This window comes from Gorilla gorilla, chromosome 12 (genome assembly GCF_029281585.2).
Source record: "Gorilla gorilla gorilla isolate KB3781 chromosome 12, NHGRI_mGorGor1-v2.1_pri, whole genome shotgun sequence".
NCBI lineage: Eukaryota > Metazoa > Chordata > Mammalia > Primates > Hominidae > Gorilla > Gorilla gorilla.
Window position 1 is genome coordinate 72815219 of NC_073236.2, and position 15774 is coordinate 72830992.

At 39.3% G+C, this 15774-nt stretch overlaps 1 long non-coding RNA gene across 1 annotated transcript in view; it reads right to left on the bottom strand.

The window, feature by feature from the left end:
* LOC134756709 (uncharacterized) overlaps positions 1-13514 on the bottom strand; it is a 47906-nt gene extending 34392 nt beyond the window's left edge. Inside the window, exon 1 of the long non-coding RNA XR_010129800.1 lies at positions 13391-13514. This is a non-coding gene — a long non-coding RNA (uncharacterized lncRNA). The remainder of the gene's footprint in view (positions 1-13390) is intronic.
* Positions 13515-15774: the final 2260 nt, after the last annotated feature.

The following is a 15774-nucleotide window of genomic DNA, read 5'->3' on the forward strand; positions in this document are numbered from 1 at the left end:
GCCTGCGTGACACTATCAACAAAGACTTGGATATTACAACCTGGCTCTGAGCAATAGTATAGTAGAAACACGACTTTGCTGTCCAGTAGATTTGGAAAGTTTAAAGAACAACATCAAGATACCAGCACTGTACTTCCCTCTCTTCTGCAAAGCATTCAGCTTATCAAAAGAATGTTGATTGTTTACTTCAATTTCATAACTGACTTCATTGAGATACTGATAAACAAGGTCCAATCTGTGATGACCTCTCATCCAAACATTTTATGTTTAAATGTCTTTCCCCAGGGTTTAATGCAGAAAATACTGAAAGAAAAAAAAGTCAGCTCTCCTTTCTCAACCAACCAAAAGAGTTGTTTTGAAACTGTGTCTTTTAGAATCACAGCACTGATGGGAGTAGCTCAGGGACCCCTGGAAGAAGACTAAGGAAAGGATTCAGGGACTCTCAGCACCCTTAAAGAGAACAGCATTACCTATATTTATATTTTGTGTTCTACAATTTGAAAAAATGAGTATGAAAACTCCTCCTAATAGTGCCTTGGAATCTTCATTCCCCTAAGCAGTTAAAGTGCATTTTCTGTGTACATGCCTGAGGCTCATCTTTAATGTACTTAGCACTGTCTTGTATTCATGCCCCATATGAGGAAGCAGATGTTGGGCTGGCATATGGTGCCCACTCATAAATTTCTCTAACTTTCCCTGGTGTATAAGTCACAGGCAATGAAGGGTTCCAGTGACCAGTCTTCATAGCTCTCCCCAAGGAGCTCTGGAGCACTGGTCCCATTTGTTCACCTCGGGTGGGTGAGCCCATGCTTTGGGCATCCATCCACTAATAGCAGGCCCAGATGGAGGCAGTTGAGAGGCCAGCAGGCTGGATCCAGCTCTGAGAGCTGCACTCAGCATCCCACCTGGGAAAGCCAGGGCTGCAGAAACATTTGGTCCTTCATAGCATGCAGATGGTGTTGGGAGGGAGTGAGCCGAAGGTCTCAGGTGCATGGGGTATTCAGAACTGAGTTGCAGTGAAAAAAGTAGGTGAATGACAAAGAAGGGAAGTACCTGTTAGTAGATCCTGATGTGAGGGCTCACAAATCCAAAGGTGGCTATGAAGAGCAAAGGAAGGGAGGCCTCTCCTGGTATAAAAATGAAAGCATACCCTCATTCACCCACTTCCTTATGAAAACTGCAGTGGCACAAATGATCTGATTGTATGTGATCCTGCACTTGCACATATTTTGTCTTTAATTTGCTTGAGTTTTTTTCTGTTATCTGTATCAAAAATAATTTGAGAACATGAACCACATCTTCTAAAACTTCTCCTCCTTTCCAAAGCACCTAGCACCATACCAGGGGCATGCTATGCACCCAGTAATCATGTATGGGATGAATGACAGATTGATGGTCACTACCACTGACCTCCCTCACATCAGCAGCAGCAACCAGTACTGGTGTGACACTCCATTATGTCTGTCCAGTCCCGGCTGATAATTTGCTTCCACACGCATTGCCTGATAGACTATTATGCCTATTTTAAAGAAAATAGCACTAAAACCATTGTTTAGGTGGTTTGTCCAAAGCCATTGAGCTTTTAGACACAAAATGTAGAATTCTTGTTTTCTGACTCATATCCCAGCTGTAGCTACATTTAACCTGAACTCTGTAATTCTAGAATAAAGTAATTCTATAATTTTTTGAAAGTTATTTTTTCTTTAAAAAGGAATGTCAGGCAGGTAAAAAATCACATTTATGTATTTTAGAGGTAGGATAGTATCGTAAGTACTGCTGAAATTAAGCTCAACTATGTGTTGATCCCTATTCAGCCCTCTATCCTTCTACCCATCTGTCCTGTTATTGTACCTCTTCTGTGCTGGAAGCCGACCCTGTGAAGTCCCATGAGAACAGAGAGGTGTATACGTCAAATAGGAAAAAAGGTGTTGAATGACAGAATAGTCTGTACGATCAATGAGATTGTAAAGGAAGATACTGCCATCTCTGACAAGCCAATGAGGGAAGGGCTATTCACAGTGTGACCACTGGGCTGAATACCATAGGAAGCAGAGGAAGCAATGCTATTGAGTTGCAGGCAAAGGAACAGCATACACCCGAGGTAAGGTATGAAGGAGAGTGGCATTTTTTATTAACTATGTGTATATTTCCCATCCTTCACTTTGACCTTTTCCCTCTTTACCTGTCAATTCTTCTTAAAATTCAATCAATCAACAAATATATATTGGATATTTACTCCATGCTAGATATTGGTATTCCTTTATTTTCTACCTCAATTTCTTATCACCCTATACCTGGATAACTGCAATTGCTTTTCCTAGGGAGCCCACAGCCCCTGGTCATTGAAGACAGAATCAGTGAATAAATATTGATATTTAGTTATGTGAGTCACACTATGTTAGGTACTATGCAAGGCATAAAACTAAACAAAGCAACCTCCCTGTCTTCAAGGAGCTTGAATTCTTATAGGGGAGATAAAGCAAGTATGAAAATAGCTGTGATTTATGGCATAATATAAGTGCTGCATGAGAGGTATAAAATGAATTACATGCATTTGCACAGTGTAGAACTCCATTATGACATGGTTCATTAGTATATGTATTTGGATATACTATAAATCAACTCTTGATACAAACAGAAATAATGAACAAATCAATTAGAAGGCAGGAAGCCCTTTTTCCCAGATAAAGCCCAGATAGAAGAACTGAGTTTCAAGTTAAGCATCATCTTTGATAGCTTCATAGCTCTTCTCAAGAGTCAAGACAATGGGACTGTGGCAGCTGATGGAAGAGGGAGCTGAAATGGTAAGTTCAGCAAGTCGTTATCAATGGCAGGGTAAAAGGAGTATGTGAAGTTTTCCTACAATGTCACGCATGGAAGGTCTGTTCTCATGTTCCCTAATCGTTCCATCATCCATTACTCATTTATTTATAAAGCGAGACACCCAAGAGACATTCTTGCCACTGGCTTATCCTTCTCCCACCACAAACTATTACCAAACTTACCTCTGAATTATGTTTTGACTTCATTCACTTTTTTCCCATCTCTGTGGCTACTCCTCCTATTTAGAATACTGAACTGTAATTTCTTCCTAAGAGGTCTCCCCACAGCCACTCTGATTACTCCACAATCCATTTCCCATACTGAGTGATCTTTAAAAATGGAAATATGACTATGTTACCCCCATGGTTATGACATTTCCATGGTTTCATGTTGCTCTGATAAGAAAACCAAAATCATTAGCATGACCTCAGGTCTTGCTGTATATCTCACTTAACCTGTCTCGCTAACCTCATTACCTTTCTCCCCAAGCTTCCTTTAATCCAACCACAATGGCCCTCCTTTGGTATCAAACATGGCAGGCTCCCTCCTGGTGCAGGGCATGAGCTCATGCTGTTTTTTTGAACTGGCAAAGTCACCTCCTCCCTCCTGGGACTACCCTCCATGACTCCTGGCTCACCTAGACCCATTTTTGACATCTCAGTTCAACTAAAGTCTCACTTGCTTAGAAAGGCTTCTCTGATCTCAAGCATCACCCCTCATCTTCAGTTTCAGATACAGTCTCTGAGTTTATGTTTTCCTTAGGACTGTGTTTATTCTCAGTTTGTAATTAAACATTTATCAATATGATTATTTAACATCTATACATCTGTCTTTCCATGCAGATTGTAATCTCTATGAAAACAAGAGCTACATTTATTTTATTTTATTTTATTTTATTTTATTTTATTTTATTTTATTTTATTTTATTTTATTTTAGACAGTCTTGCTCTTTCGCTCAGGCTGGAGTGCAGTGACCCAATCTCAGTTTACTGCAACTTCCACCTCCTGGGTTCCAGTAATTCTCCTGCCTCAGTCTCCCGGTTAGCTAGGACTACAGGCGCATGCCACCACACCCAGCTAATTTTTCTTGTATTTTTAGCAGAGAGAGGGTATAACTATGTTGGCCAGGTTTGTCTCGAACTCTTCACCTCAAGTGATCTACCCGCCTTGGCCTCCCAAAGTGTGGGATTACAGGTGTGAGCCACCATGCCTAGTCTACATATGTTTTTGCTTCCCATTTTATCTCCAGTGACAATCACAGTACTTGGCACATTGCTGGTGCTCAATACAAGCATGTGAAATGAATAATTGAGTCTTAAGTGAATGTAAGCCCAAGAAAGAGGAGATTATGAGAAATCCTGTTAGACGTGGTGGAGTCCAGGTAGACTGATCTGGGCGAGGATCTGGGAAGGACAGGCTTCTTTGAAAAGAGGTATTTGTTTTCTTCTTTTAATTGCATCATCTTATGTTACAATGATGGTCACTAAAAGGTTATTGTGAGAGTGGACTCCTGACAGTCACATTTTATCAGGCATTTCAATGCATGTAATTATGATCTAGGGGTATAATTGTGGCCAAAGTCTTGCCAAATCCAGGTAATGAGGAATCACAGGTTCTGGTGCTTAACAGGGAGAAAAAAGCAGCTGCAGCCCGTGCCACCAGCACTCCATGTAAGCATCTCTTCACCTGAACTTCAAGGACATGAAGAGATGCTTCTTTTGCAGTAACTTACTGTTTTGTTTTGGTTTTTTAATAAAAATAGTACATAGCCAATTCAAACAATACAAGCAATAATAAATAAGAAAAATGCACTGCTCAGGGATGCTACTGCTAATGTTTTGGTAAACATCTTCCTATAGATAGATGTATATGTTTTAACATAAATAAAATGAGATTTTGTATCAATCAACAAGCTGTAAAATGGATGGATCATCCATTTAGACATGGCACTGATTAGTTTTACTGAAAGTCACAATGGATATGGTTCTGAAGTTGTTCTGAGGATAAACATGGTGGAGGTAACATTCTTAGCCAAGTCAAGGAAGCTGTAGATTTTCTGACTATTCTGATTCAAACCCTCGAAGTAGTGCAACTTCTAAAGAAACCCAAACTCTTTATAATGGAAACATCCCGAAGTGGTAAATAGATAATAAAAGAGTAGGGAGATCCTGATGTCACCCGTGACAGGCCTTCTGTTAATGCCTAGGCTGGAAAACCAAAGCTTGAAAAAGATTCTGGGTGGGTGGCGAGGAAGGCAAAGACCGTAACAAAGTTCTGTGTGCATATTCAATTTGGACATTCCCCATGATCACTGCAGAATTTCAAGGCAAGAAGCTTGAAGAAAAATTAGCAATTCATTAGCAGCCAAGTTTAAAAAGTCACTATACTCACTGTCTAATGAGGCTTTACAGTCTAAATCTCCAAGAAAGAAACAAAACATCTCCATTAACTGGTGACAAACATCCCTGTGCAGTTCTGGCACCGAGGTTGTGCTGATTGCTGACACTTGAGAGTGGGTAGTGATTCATATTACGAAAAGAACTAGATTTTTTTTTAAGAGATGCAACTTGGTAACTAATTTTTGTATCTCCCTGCCAGTGTAACCGTTTGAATGTTAATTTAATTTTACAGAATATCATTTATGTAAATGTAATTAGAAGGGAAACATGATCTGGAGATGCACAGCACCAAAGAAAATTTATTACTCCAAGGGGTATTGCTCTAATCATTCAACTGCAATATTGAGTTTCCCCAGATTTAATCTAAAAGCAATAAATTACAAAAGGCTAATGCCCTGCCCAACAACAAGCTGTCATGAACCCAAGTTGCAGGAGGAAACCAGAAAGAGGAAGAGAGGGAAAAAAGCCTGAAGTTTACTTCAGCAACAGGCTATCACCAGGTGCATATTTCCTGACATAAAACTCAGTAGAGATAGCATAGCTAGAAATAATTAAAAGCTTCATTTCCTAAACAGGAAGAAAATGGTGACTTCCAACCTCTCACTGCTTTTCCCTCCAGAAATTTGACCAGAGCTCTTTGCTTGTTGTTAAACATTATTATAAGTGCTTGAAGTTCAGGGCTTCATGTTCCCCAACAACAGAGAGAGAGAGGGGAATCCAGCCAGGAGGAAACTGCCCCATCTTTTCACCTTATGGTTGTGCTGTGCTTTTGCAGAGAAGAGTAAAAAACACAGTCTGATTAATGTCAAGGTCCATATTGCATTCCATTGCGTGCATGCCTGAAAGCTAGTTCTCCCGGGGCACCTTGCCAACACAGAGAAGCCAAGCCTGCTAAAAGGAAACGCTCTTCAGACTCCTCTCCTCTTCATGCTGAGTAAAGAGTTGTGATGGAAAGAACTTGGGGTCTTAGGTGATCTCCCTGTTGCGTAAGCCCCACATGTGAACTTGAACATGGTTGAGACTATCTGGTCCTATGAATGTGCTCAACAATTGCCATGAGAGAAAGAGAAATAAAATCATCAACCTGGCTGTGCGAAAATAAAATCATCAACCTGGCTGTGCACAAAATGTTGCACAACCTGGCTGCACCTTAGTGAGGTGTTCTTAAAATACCATTGCCTGGATTCTACCACATAACAATTAAATTGGGATTTCTGTGGTTAGGATTCAGGCATGGACATATTTTAAAAGCTCCTCAGGTAACTTTAATGTGCAGTCTACAAAGAGAATGACAGCCCTAGATAAAGGTTGAAAACATGCAATGGAATGTGCAGTTTTAAAGGGAGCCTCTGTTCAATAGGTCACTGTGTCACAAAATCATTCTAGTGGGTGGGGATTTCTTACATGGGACAAATGTAAAGAAGGAATGTATTTACTCATATGAAATAGATAATTGCAGCTGGTCAGATATGTAGCTGAGGTTATCAGGTAAAACCATATCATCTCAATGGGATTTTAAAACCTAAATTATAAAATCCTTTTATTGTTGTCACTATTTTCTTTATCTAACAAAGGACATAGTAGTATCACCTACCTCATCTTTCTTAAATTGGGAATTTGAACATCATAATCACAATGCATTTCTAAAAAAAAAAAATCCTAATCCTAAAAGAAGTTCTACATTTCTTTCGTTATCCAGAAACCTCTTGGCTCTGTGTGTTTAGATATTTTTTTGTCTTGGTATTCTACATACTGATTGGGCTGTTTAATTCAGAGAAAGGTATGCAATCTAAGGTAAATGAATATTTTTAGAGTTCAACGATAGAACATCCTTTTTACCAGACCTGTTAAGGCTGTGCCTCAATTCTCTTATTCTCCATTCTATATTAAGATAGAAAAAGTACCCTTTTTCTATGGTTATTGAGAAGAATTATGGCCATTGAGAAGAAAAAGAGAAATGTCAAGGTACTACAAATGGGAAACACCCAAATAATATAAACAGACTTTGTTATCTTAAATCATTTTTGGAATAATGAAGGATAAACATAAATACATCCATCTACCATTATAGTACAGATAGTCTTAATAAGTTGTCTAAGTTTATGTAGCTAGTAAATAATGGATTTGCGATTTGAGACTCAAGAAATGCATCCACCCAAAACTCAAAGGTAACTGAAAAGTTTGAATGGTTAATCACAGAGAGTAGCCTTTGAATGGATCCTTAAATGAAAGAGGCCAGCCAAATGAAGATCATCTGAAGAACAGTGAGAAAGAGCCTTCTAGCAAAAGCAACTTCTAATGCAAGGACCTGAAGTGGGAAGACACTGGAAGTGAAGGTCAAGAGAGAAAGCCAGCAGGCTGGGGGAAGCCCCACTTATCAACGCCATCATTGTCCACTTGCAGGATAGCACCAGAGACTGGTAAGGGCCACATCCTCCAGAAAGTAGCGGTGACCACCTTTCATTCCAAAAGGAAAGGCCTTTTGATTCTTTTGGCATTTCAACCGTTACTGTGTAAGGTAATTACTAGCTGGCTAATATTTGAGCAGGATTGATAGGTTCCATTTAGGTCAGCATTTGGCTTATGCTTTCCTACCCCAGAAAACCTGTCTAGGTCAGTAGGTTATAGGGCAAATAAATGCCACAGCATGTCAGAATTTTTTATTCCTTTTGCATTCTTGGCCTCCTTATTTGAGGTACAGGAGTCAGCCTGGGAAGCTGATGATGTGGCCCCTGGTCTGGTGCTGCACTTATTAATACTTAGTGACTAGATCAAGGTAACAGTAGTACTTGCAGTATCAAAAGATACCTCTAAACACTTTATTTAGGACAAGAACTAAAAATTTTAAAGGTACAATAAAAGTGTTTATTTTATAAATTGTATTGCCTTTTAAAAAGGTAGAATTAATAAAAACAAGGTATATCTTGGGGAGATGGAGTTGGGTGGAATTTTTAAGGAGCAAAATAGCCATTTTTGCATATTGTTTTCTTCTATCAAGGAGATATATTTTGATATCATAACAGTAAATCCCTAAATCTCAAAATATGGGGGAAAAAGCAAACTAGGAAATATTTCACTTTTCGGCTGATGTGGTATGCATTTGATTCAAGTCCACTAGCAAGTTTATTTAAAACTACCAGTAGGTTGGGCATGGTGGTTCACTCCTGTAATCCTAGCACTTTGCAAGGCTGAGGTGGAAAGTGGGAGAGGATCAATTGAGCCCAAGAGTTAGAGACCAACCTGGGCAATATAGTGAGTATCTGTTTCTATAAAAAAAAGAAAAAGAAAAAAATTTAAAAATTAGCTAGACATGGTGGTGCATGCCTACAGTCCCAGCAACTCAGGAGGCTGAGGTGAGAGGATCACTTAAGCCCAAGAAGTCAAGGCTGCAGTGAGCTGTGATTGTGTCACTGCACTCCAGCCTGCATGAAACAGTGAGACCCTGTCTCAAACAACAACAACAACAACAAAACAAAACAAAACAAAACAAAAAAACTACCAGTAATCTGAAAACTCCACCTGAATCTCTAGAGCTCATTTTACCTGACCTCAGAAGTTCAAACCTGATAAAAAGTTAAAATAATCCTGAAATTCGAGTTTAATTGTTACAGCCTAATCAATCTTTAGGTTATAAAGGTAGCCAAAGAGATGGCATGTGACCCAGATCTAGAGGTTATTGACTAAAACTTGTGCCAAACACTGTAGTTTTCATTATCCCAGGACCTTCCTATAATATAGTTATTTATTATAATTTCTTAATTATTCATTCTAGCAAGGTTTATAGTGATAAAACAGCCACTAATGAGAAGGCAAAATGTAATTCCTTAGGAATCTCATTTTTATCTGATGTTAATTAATGCCCACTTATAAATTGTGACTTAACCATAAAATTCACTTGGTGCTTGAATTTAATCTTTCATATTTATTGAAAAATTAGAAAAAATATCTGCTCTAAGGTAGCCAGGTAAGTCCAATATGCTAGTTTTATAAACATTTGAACCTATAACAGGTTTATTTCTTGGCGTGAATTATCTGAATTTCCTCCATGAGTAATATTTGTGGCATGGCAACAGATAAGAGTTTGAAGGCTGGAGGGATAAGTGTCACTCTTTTCTTCACTCTAAGAGGCAGCTCTCTGTCAAGACTGCAATATTTTTAAATGTTGACAAGCATGTACACTCTAACACATGCCTTTTGCCTGGCTCATTATGTAAATTATATTCATGTAATGCATCACTTGGGTATTCAGGTGCAAGCCCATGGTGTCTAATACAAGTCCTCCTTGTCAGGAGCGGCAGCAATGTACATTTTCAGTAAAGTAACCGATCAGGGGGAAAAATAACTGCTATTTTCAATCAGAACCATATAAAATGCCCTTAGTCCAGAAAAGATGTGATGCCAGGCTAAGGCTCTAAAATACGTCTCTGACCTTATTATCCAGGCTCCTGTGTTAAATATAGTGGCTATAATAGAATTTGTATGCCCTAGTTTCTGACAGGTTGAATGTTGCTTAGTGATCCAGGAGTGGAAAATGGCTGCCTGCACTCAAAGGAGATCATAGATTACAGACATTTCCTGGGCATTATGACCAGAGGATGCTGTTGCAATGTCTCACAAAAGAGAGACAGCCTCCTAACCCCTGTAACTGGAGCAGGACTGCATTCGTTACTGATTGCAGTGTAATGAAGTACCCCAAAACTATTTATTTAGCTGTGGATAAGGAATCTGGGCTGGATGAGCTGGGTCTTCGGCTTTAGGGTCTCTCTCAGGAGGCAATCAACTTTCAGCCAGGCCTGTGGTCCTCTCATCTTTAACAGAAAAGATGTGCTTTCTAGCTGACTGTCTCAGTTGTCAGCAGGATTCAGTTCCTCGTGGCTGTTGGGCTGGGGGTTTCTTTCCTTGCTGGGTGTTGGTTGGAGACCTCCTTCAAGTCTTTGCCATATGATGTCACGTGCTCTAATATGGGAGCCTGCTTCATCAAAGAAGGCAAAATGAAGAGAAAAGAGACGGTGCCTTCCAGATGGAAGCCACCATCACTTCTGCATTAGAAGCAAGTCACTAGCTTCAGACCAAATACCAGGGAAGGAGTCTATAGAAGGACAGAGATGCCAGGAGGCAGAGATCACTGGGGCCATTTTAGAAGCTTTCCTACCAAAGGAACTGAGAAGATCTCTCAGGTGCCCACAATATCGCTGCCCTAACATGACATGTTTATCATGTTACCTAGTGAAACCTATAAAGCAATGAAATGAAATGGTAGTACCTTGGATCTCCTCTTATGCCAGGGTAGCTGACAGGGAATTTAATGGTGTTATTCATAGAAAGCACCTTGTCATAGTACAAAAAGTTTTCAATTTTGGAATTGAAAAAACTTCTTTTCAATTCCAAATGCAAGCAAAAAATTTTTTTTTTGTAAAAGAAATGTTTTAATGTCCTTTTTTTCCTGCATGGCTCCAATACCCACCAAGCAAGCCTATTTCAAAGTCCATAGGAGAACCTATTAATCCAGCAATGGAGAAGGCAGACATCGCAGGATGGCTTTAAGAGCTAGAGAGGTACAGCAACCTCCTAGAGCCAGCCACAGCTAGCAGTCCACAGAGGATGATGGATGCAGGCAAAGCTTTCCATGAAAACCATTTGATGAGGACTCAACTTGATGACTCTGCTCTTGTGAAGGGCCTAAGGAAGGATAACACTCAATAATAAAGCCTTTGAAACCAGAAGCATACCTTGTCCAACCAAGAGGTGTAAATGATGTGGGATAGGAGCCAAATTTGGCAAATAAAGAATGAGGAGCAGTTCAGGAATGTTCTCTTGACCACACTGGCTAAAGGTTATCACTAAATCCTTAATTGTGAGGAAGTAGAAAATCATCACCCAAGCCCACTGTGTATCTGTTATATTTTGTAAAGAGGTGGGTAGGATTTTCTAATAAATAACCTTGGAGCTCTCTGACAATGACCTTGGCTTCCCTTAAAATGACTTAGCTGGGACTAATGGGCTCCTTCTTTGGTAGTGGGGTGTGAGACTGCATGAGAGACTACACCCAAATCACTTCCTAAGTAACCAGAAACCCTAAGATTTCCAGATGCTGGTCATCTATATTTTTTTCAGAACATCCTTAAAAACATTGGTCCTAAGCTAAGTATTCTCACACAGTAGCCTTATAAAAAGGGATAGCAGTAGAGATTGAGGTTCCTTCAATAGAGTAATCGCTTCATGGTACATCCAGTAGCTTCCCTGGCCAAGCACAGCCCTGCAGGGTGAGTAGAGAACTCAGGACCTACTGACCCTTCTGCCCCTGAGTTTCAGCCTGTACCAAATGTCATTGCTGGTGTCCATCCTGAGAACTTTGCCCAGAATAAGTGCATATGTATAAATACTTACAAAATATCATATGATTATCATTATAGAGTGAGTCTTACTCGTTGTTTTTGTTGTTATCATCATCTTCATTTTATATGGCTCAAATTTTAAAAACCCTCTAACTACCATAATAGAAATGCATGAGCCCAGTGTGGTAACTGTCTATGAGAATGAATATTCCAGTGCCCAGCACGGGCAACATCATGTAAGTTACATACCTCATAAAATGCCATTGTAACTACTGAAGCTTAGGTGTATTGTATATAGCACAGAATCTCATCATCAGTAATGCATTGATTTCACTCTTTTTTGAAGCATTAAACCTTAAAGGCTGTTTTCACCTAGATTCCATAAGAAGCAAAGTGTAAGAAAAAGGCCATGTGTGAGTAATTTATTTGGAAATGTAGTTCCAGGGAACCAGAATAAAACAAGGGAGGAGAGAGAGCCCATGCAAGTATATCACCGTGGGTGACCAGTTGCTCAGTCCTGTGAACTCATCTGAGAAGCAGAATGAAATGCTTTGCAAAATGTTCCTGAGGCAGGAAAAGTCAAATGAAGAAGCATTTACCCATTGACTTCCAGTCCCCATTGGTGAACATTTCTTCTAACCTGGTATTAAGCACTCTCACTTTCAGGATGCATATTCTTGAACACTAAGTTTCTATAGTTCTCAATGCAGTGACATCAGTAAAGAAACTCCACACCTGCTGGAGGCAAGAGGTGTGCATTTTGGGCCTGAAGCAAAACCATACCTACTGGAAACTGACTGGAGCCTACACAGAACTCTTGGTTGCAACAGTGGCTGCCACAGGATATATGTGTGGCTTAGAAGATCAGATATGATGCTTAAGAGTTATCTAATAAAAAGATTTTCAGATGTGGAAAACCCTTGTGGAGAGGAAATTAACCCTCAAAAGGGTAACACCTCAAGTCTTTAGTTGCTTGTTTCATAGTAGAAATTAAGAGATAGAACTTGAAGGTATGAGGCACAGAAAATCATATGAAGGCAGAAGTTGGCTTGTAGATTTTATTAAGAATGTTATTGTTGGGGGAGGATATTTTGGGCCTCTGAGAGACATTCTCAGATCCTTTTATAGAAATCTCTTTAAAATGGCTTCCAAAGACCACCAACTACTGGTACATATGCCCAGTGTAATCCTCTCTCCTTGTTTGTGAGCTAAACCTAGTGACTTGTTTCTAATGAAAAGAACTGTCATAGAACACCTAGTGCCACAATTCATTATTAAAATTTTTTTAGGCCTCACTCCATGAGAACGCAAACTCTAGAAAGGCATGATTTGGCTAACAATCATATTCCAAGCCACAGGACAGTGTTTGGCACATAATAGATGCTCAATCAGCATTTGTTCAATAAAACATATCTCAAAAGGTATTTATTTCCTGGGATAGAAAAAGGGAAAAAGGAAAAAGCATTAACCCACTGACTTCAAGTCCCCATTAGAACTGGAGTGAGTGATTGAGCAAGAGAGTCGTGGTCACTATTTAAATCAAGGAAAGTTCAAGCCTACAGGATTTTAGAGTCCTGGCATGGGTGCTGAGGATTTCTCCTAATAACCAGAGTGAAGATAGGTTAAAAAATCCCACATTACATTGGAGACATCATGGTATCTCAGAAAACCTATAAGCTGTTTGCTTAACTTATTTGAGACATTTTGTTTTCTGTCAGGGGAAACAATAATCATGATGTTACAAAGCTGTTGTAAGAAACAGTGAGTTTATCCATAAAAGCACTTTGCAAAATCACAAAGCACTAGACAAGTGTTAGTTGTTATTTGTCCTACCTCCTCCGGAGTTGCCTATCTTGTAGGTTGGAGTAAGAGAGGAAAGTTCAAAATCCCAGGAACCATTTCTGTCTTTTCATCAGATTCCAAATGAAATAGTTTGGCTTTGCTCCTAAACCAAGGTGAAACCAAGGTAGAGAAGGAGAAGAGAACAAAGGGAAGAGACTTGGACCGAGGCACATACAATAATCTGCCATGAAGAAGTATCATGAAGCCATACAATGCTGCCAAGGACAAGAATGTGATGTTTTCTCATTTGACACGTTTATTGATTAATTTATTTTTCTTATGTGGTTTGACAGAGCCTGAGAGGGAATGTGAAAACCTTTCACCCAAGTTCTAGAATGTCTGATATTGTCTTACAACTTGACATTCCTCTGTGATTCCAATGGACACATTCAGCCCCAGGTTTGAATTTTTTCTAGTTTTCACACACACACACCCACAAAAAGGCATAATACCTGTAAGAAGGAAAGCACTCCTGTAGAATTGAAGTGTTCGAAAAAGATCTATGAGCTCAATGTTTTGGAGGAAATCCCTTCTATAGCAGTGGAAAGAAGACAGCTCATTTTGGAGTAATTGTGGATAGAACTGGAAATAGGAGATAGGGGAGGGACAAGAGAAGGCCAATAATCTATGAGTTTATGTCCTCAGCTTTGAATGGTAGGACCGTATCTGCTATGCAGTTTTTGAAATATAGCTGTGCCATGTGGTAAGTATACACCACCCCCTCAGAGCCTTCCTCCTGCCTTAGTCCCTCTGACCCCTCTCCCATAAGTCTACCCTGCTGGACCAGCCCGAAATCCAGAAATTGGACAGTTAATGCCAAGCTCAACATGGCACCTCCTGGACTCTGCTCTAGAGGGATGGCCTGTTTTTAAATCTGTACCAGATGGTCAGGTTGCACTAGATATGTTCAAGGAGGCTGATATCACTCCTGTATTGGCACTACTCTATACTTCCTCCCCATCCTGGTTCCCACTCCCCAAACATAGGTGCACACACATGTACGTACATGTGCACAAACGTGTACATACAAGTCTACATTTGCACACACCTGTGCATACATACATGCACACAAACATGCACATGCAAATTTATGTACAAACATACACACCTGCACGCACACATATCCTCACTTTGCCCCAGCTTCACCAACTTCTCCTTGCTCTTCTTTCTGCTAGCACTGAACCTTCACACTGGGATTCAGCTGCCATGCTTCACCTTGGGTATAATGATGACAGTGGCTGAGAAAGGTGACTCCCTCCATTGATGTATTTCCCCATGATTACCTTCCACCAAATGATACTAATACTCCTGAAAATACTTAACATTTACAAAATGTTTATTTTCTGATTCATGCCAAAGTACTTGTAAGCCTCCTTTTTTCTCCTATGCAAAATGATACCAACCATATCTAGTTCACAGATTTGTTGTGAGGAATAAATAAGGGACTGCATCTGCAGGATTAGCACAGTGCCTGCATATAGTAATTGCAACAAATAGTAGCTATTGATATCATGGTATTTGTTATTAATATTAATCTTATCATTCAGTTTTTGAGTTGTGAGTTCCTATATCCTTCTAATTAACTCATCACATTTTCAAAATGATGTCCTAGTAAAGGAGAAAGAATCTGAGAAAATGTTTCTTCACTTCTTTTTTTTTCTTTTTACTAGTAAAGCAAAGGAAAGGGCACAGGCAAGTGTGCTTAGTATTTTATGGTTAAATTTAAATTAACTTAGCAGCTGACATGCATAGAAAACCAAAATAAGCTATGACTTTTTAAAAACTATTCCTTCACAATGTCATATTTCACTTAAATTGCAATTAACAATTAAAATAATTCCAAGAGTTGTAATTTGGGAGGAGGATGATTTGCTAAAGCAATTCAAGGTGCAGCCTCCTTTCAGGAAGGTCATTACAGACTTTGCTTGTACCTCTTTTGCAACACAAAGGCCATGTAAGACACCTATTACCTTTCCAAAGAGGACATTATCAAAGTCTAAACTACATCCAAAGTGTATTTTACTCCTAATAATTAGAACTGGATGAGCAGCTAAGAAAAAAAAATATGAACCTGCTTAAACTAAATTGGTTCAGCTCTAACTGATCTAATGCAGTTTTCCAAAGAATAATTGATATTATATAATCGTAACTGCCAGTTTATGTCAGAAAAGTGACATTTGATACTTTCTTGCTAACCAGCCTAACATCATCAATTAAAACATCACTTCTACAATGACATTTCACTAGTCAGCTTAACATCATAAATTATGACATCACGTCTTAAACGAAACCAGAAGATTGAAGAAACGGGACTGACTGAGAAACTATTCCTACTGAAAACTAAGATTCCTCTTTGATTTGTGCCTTTAGAATCT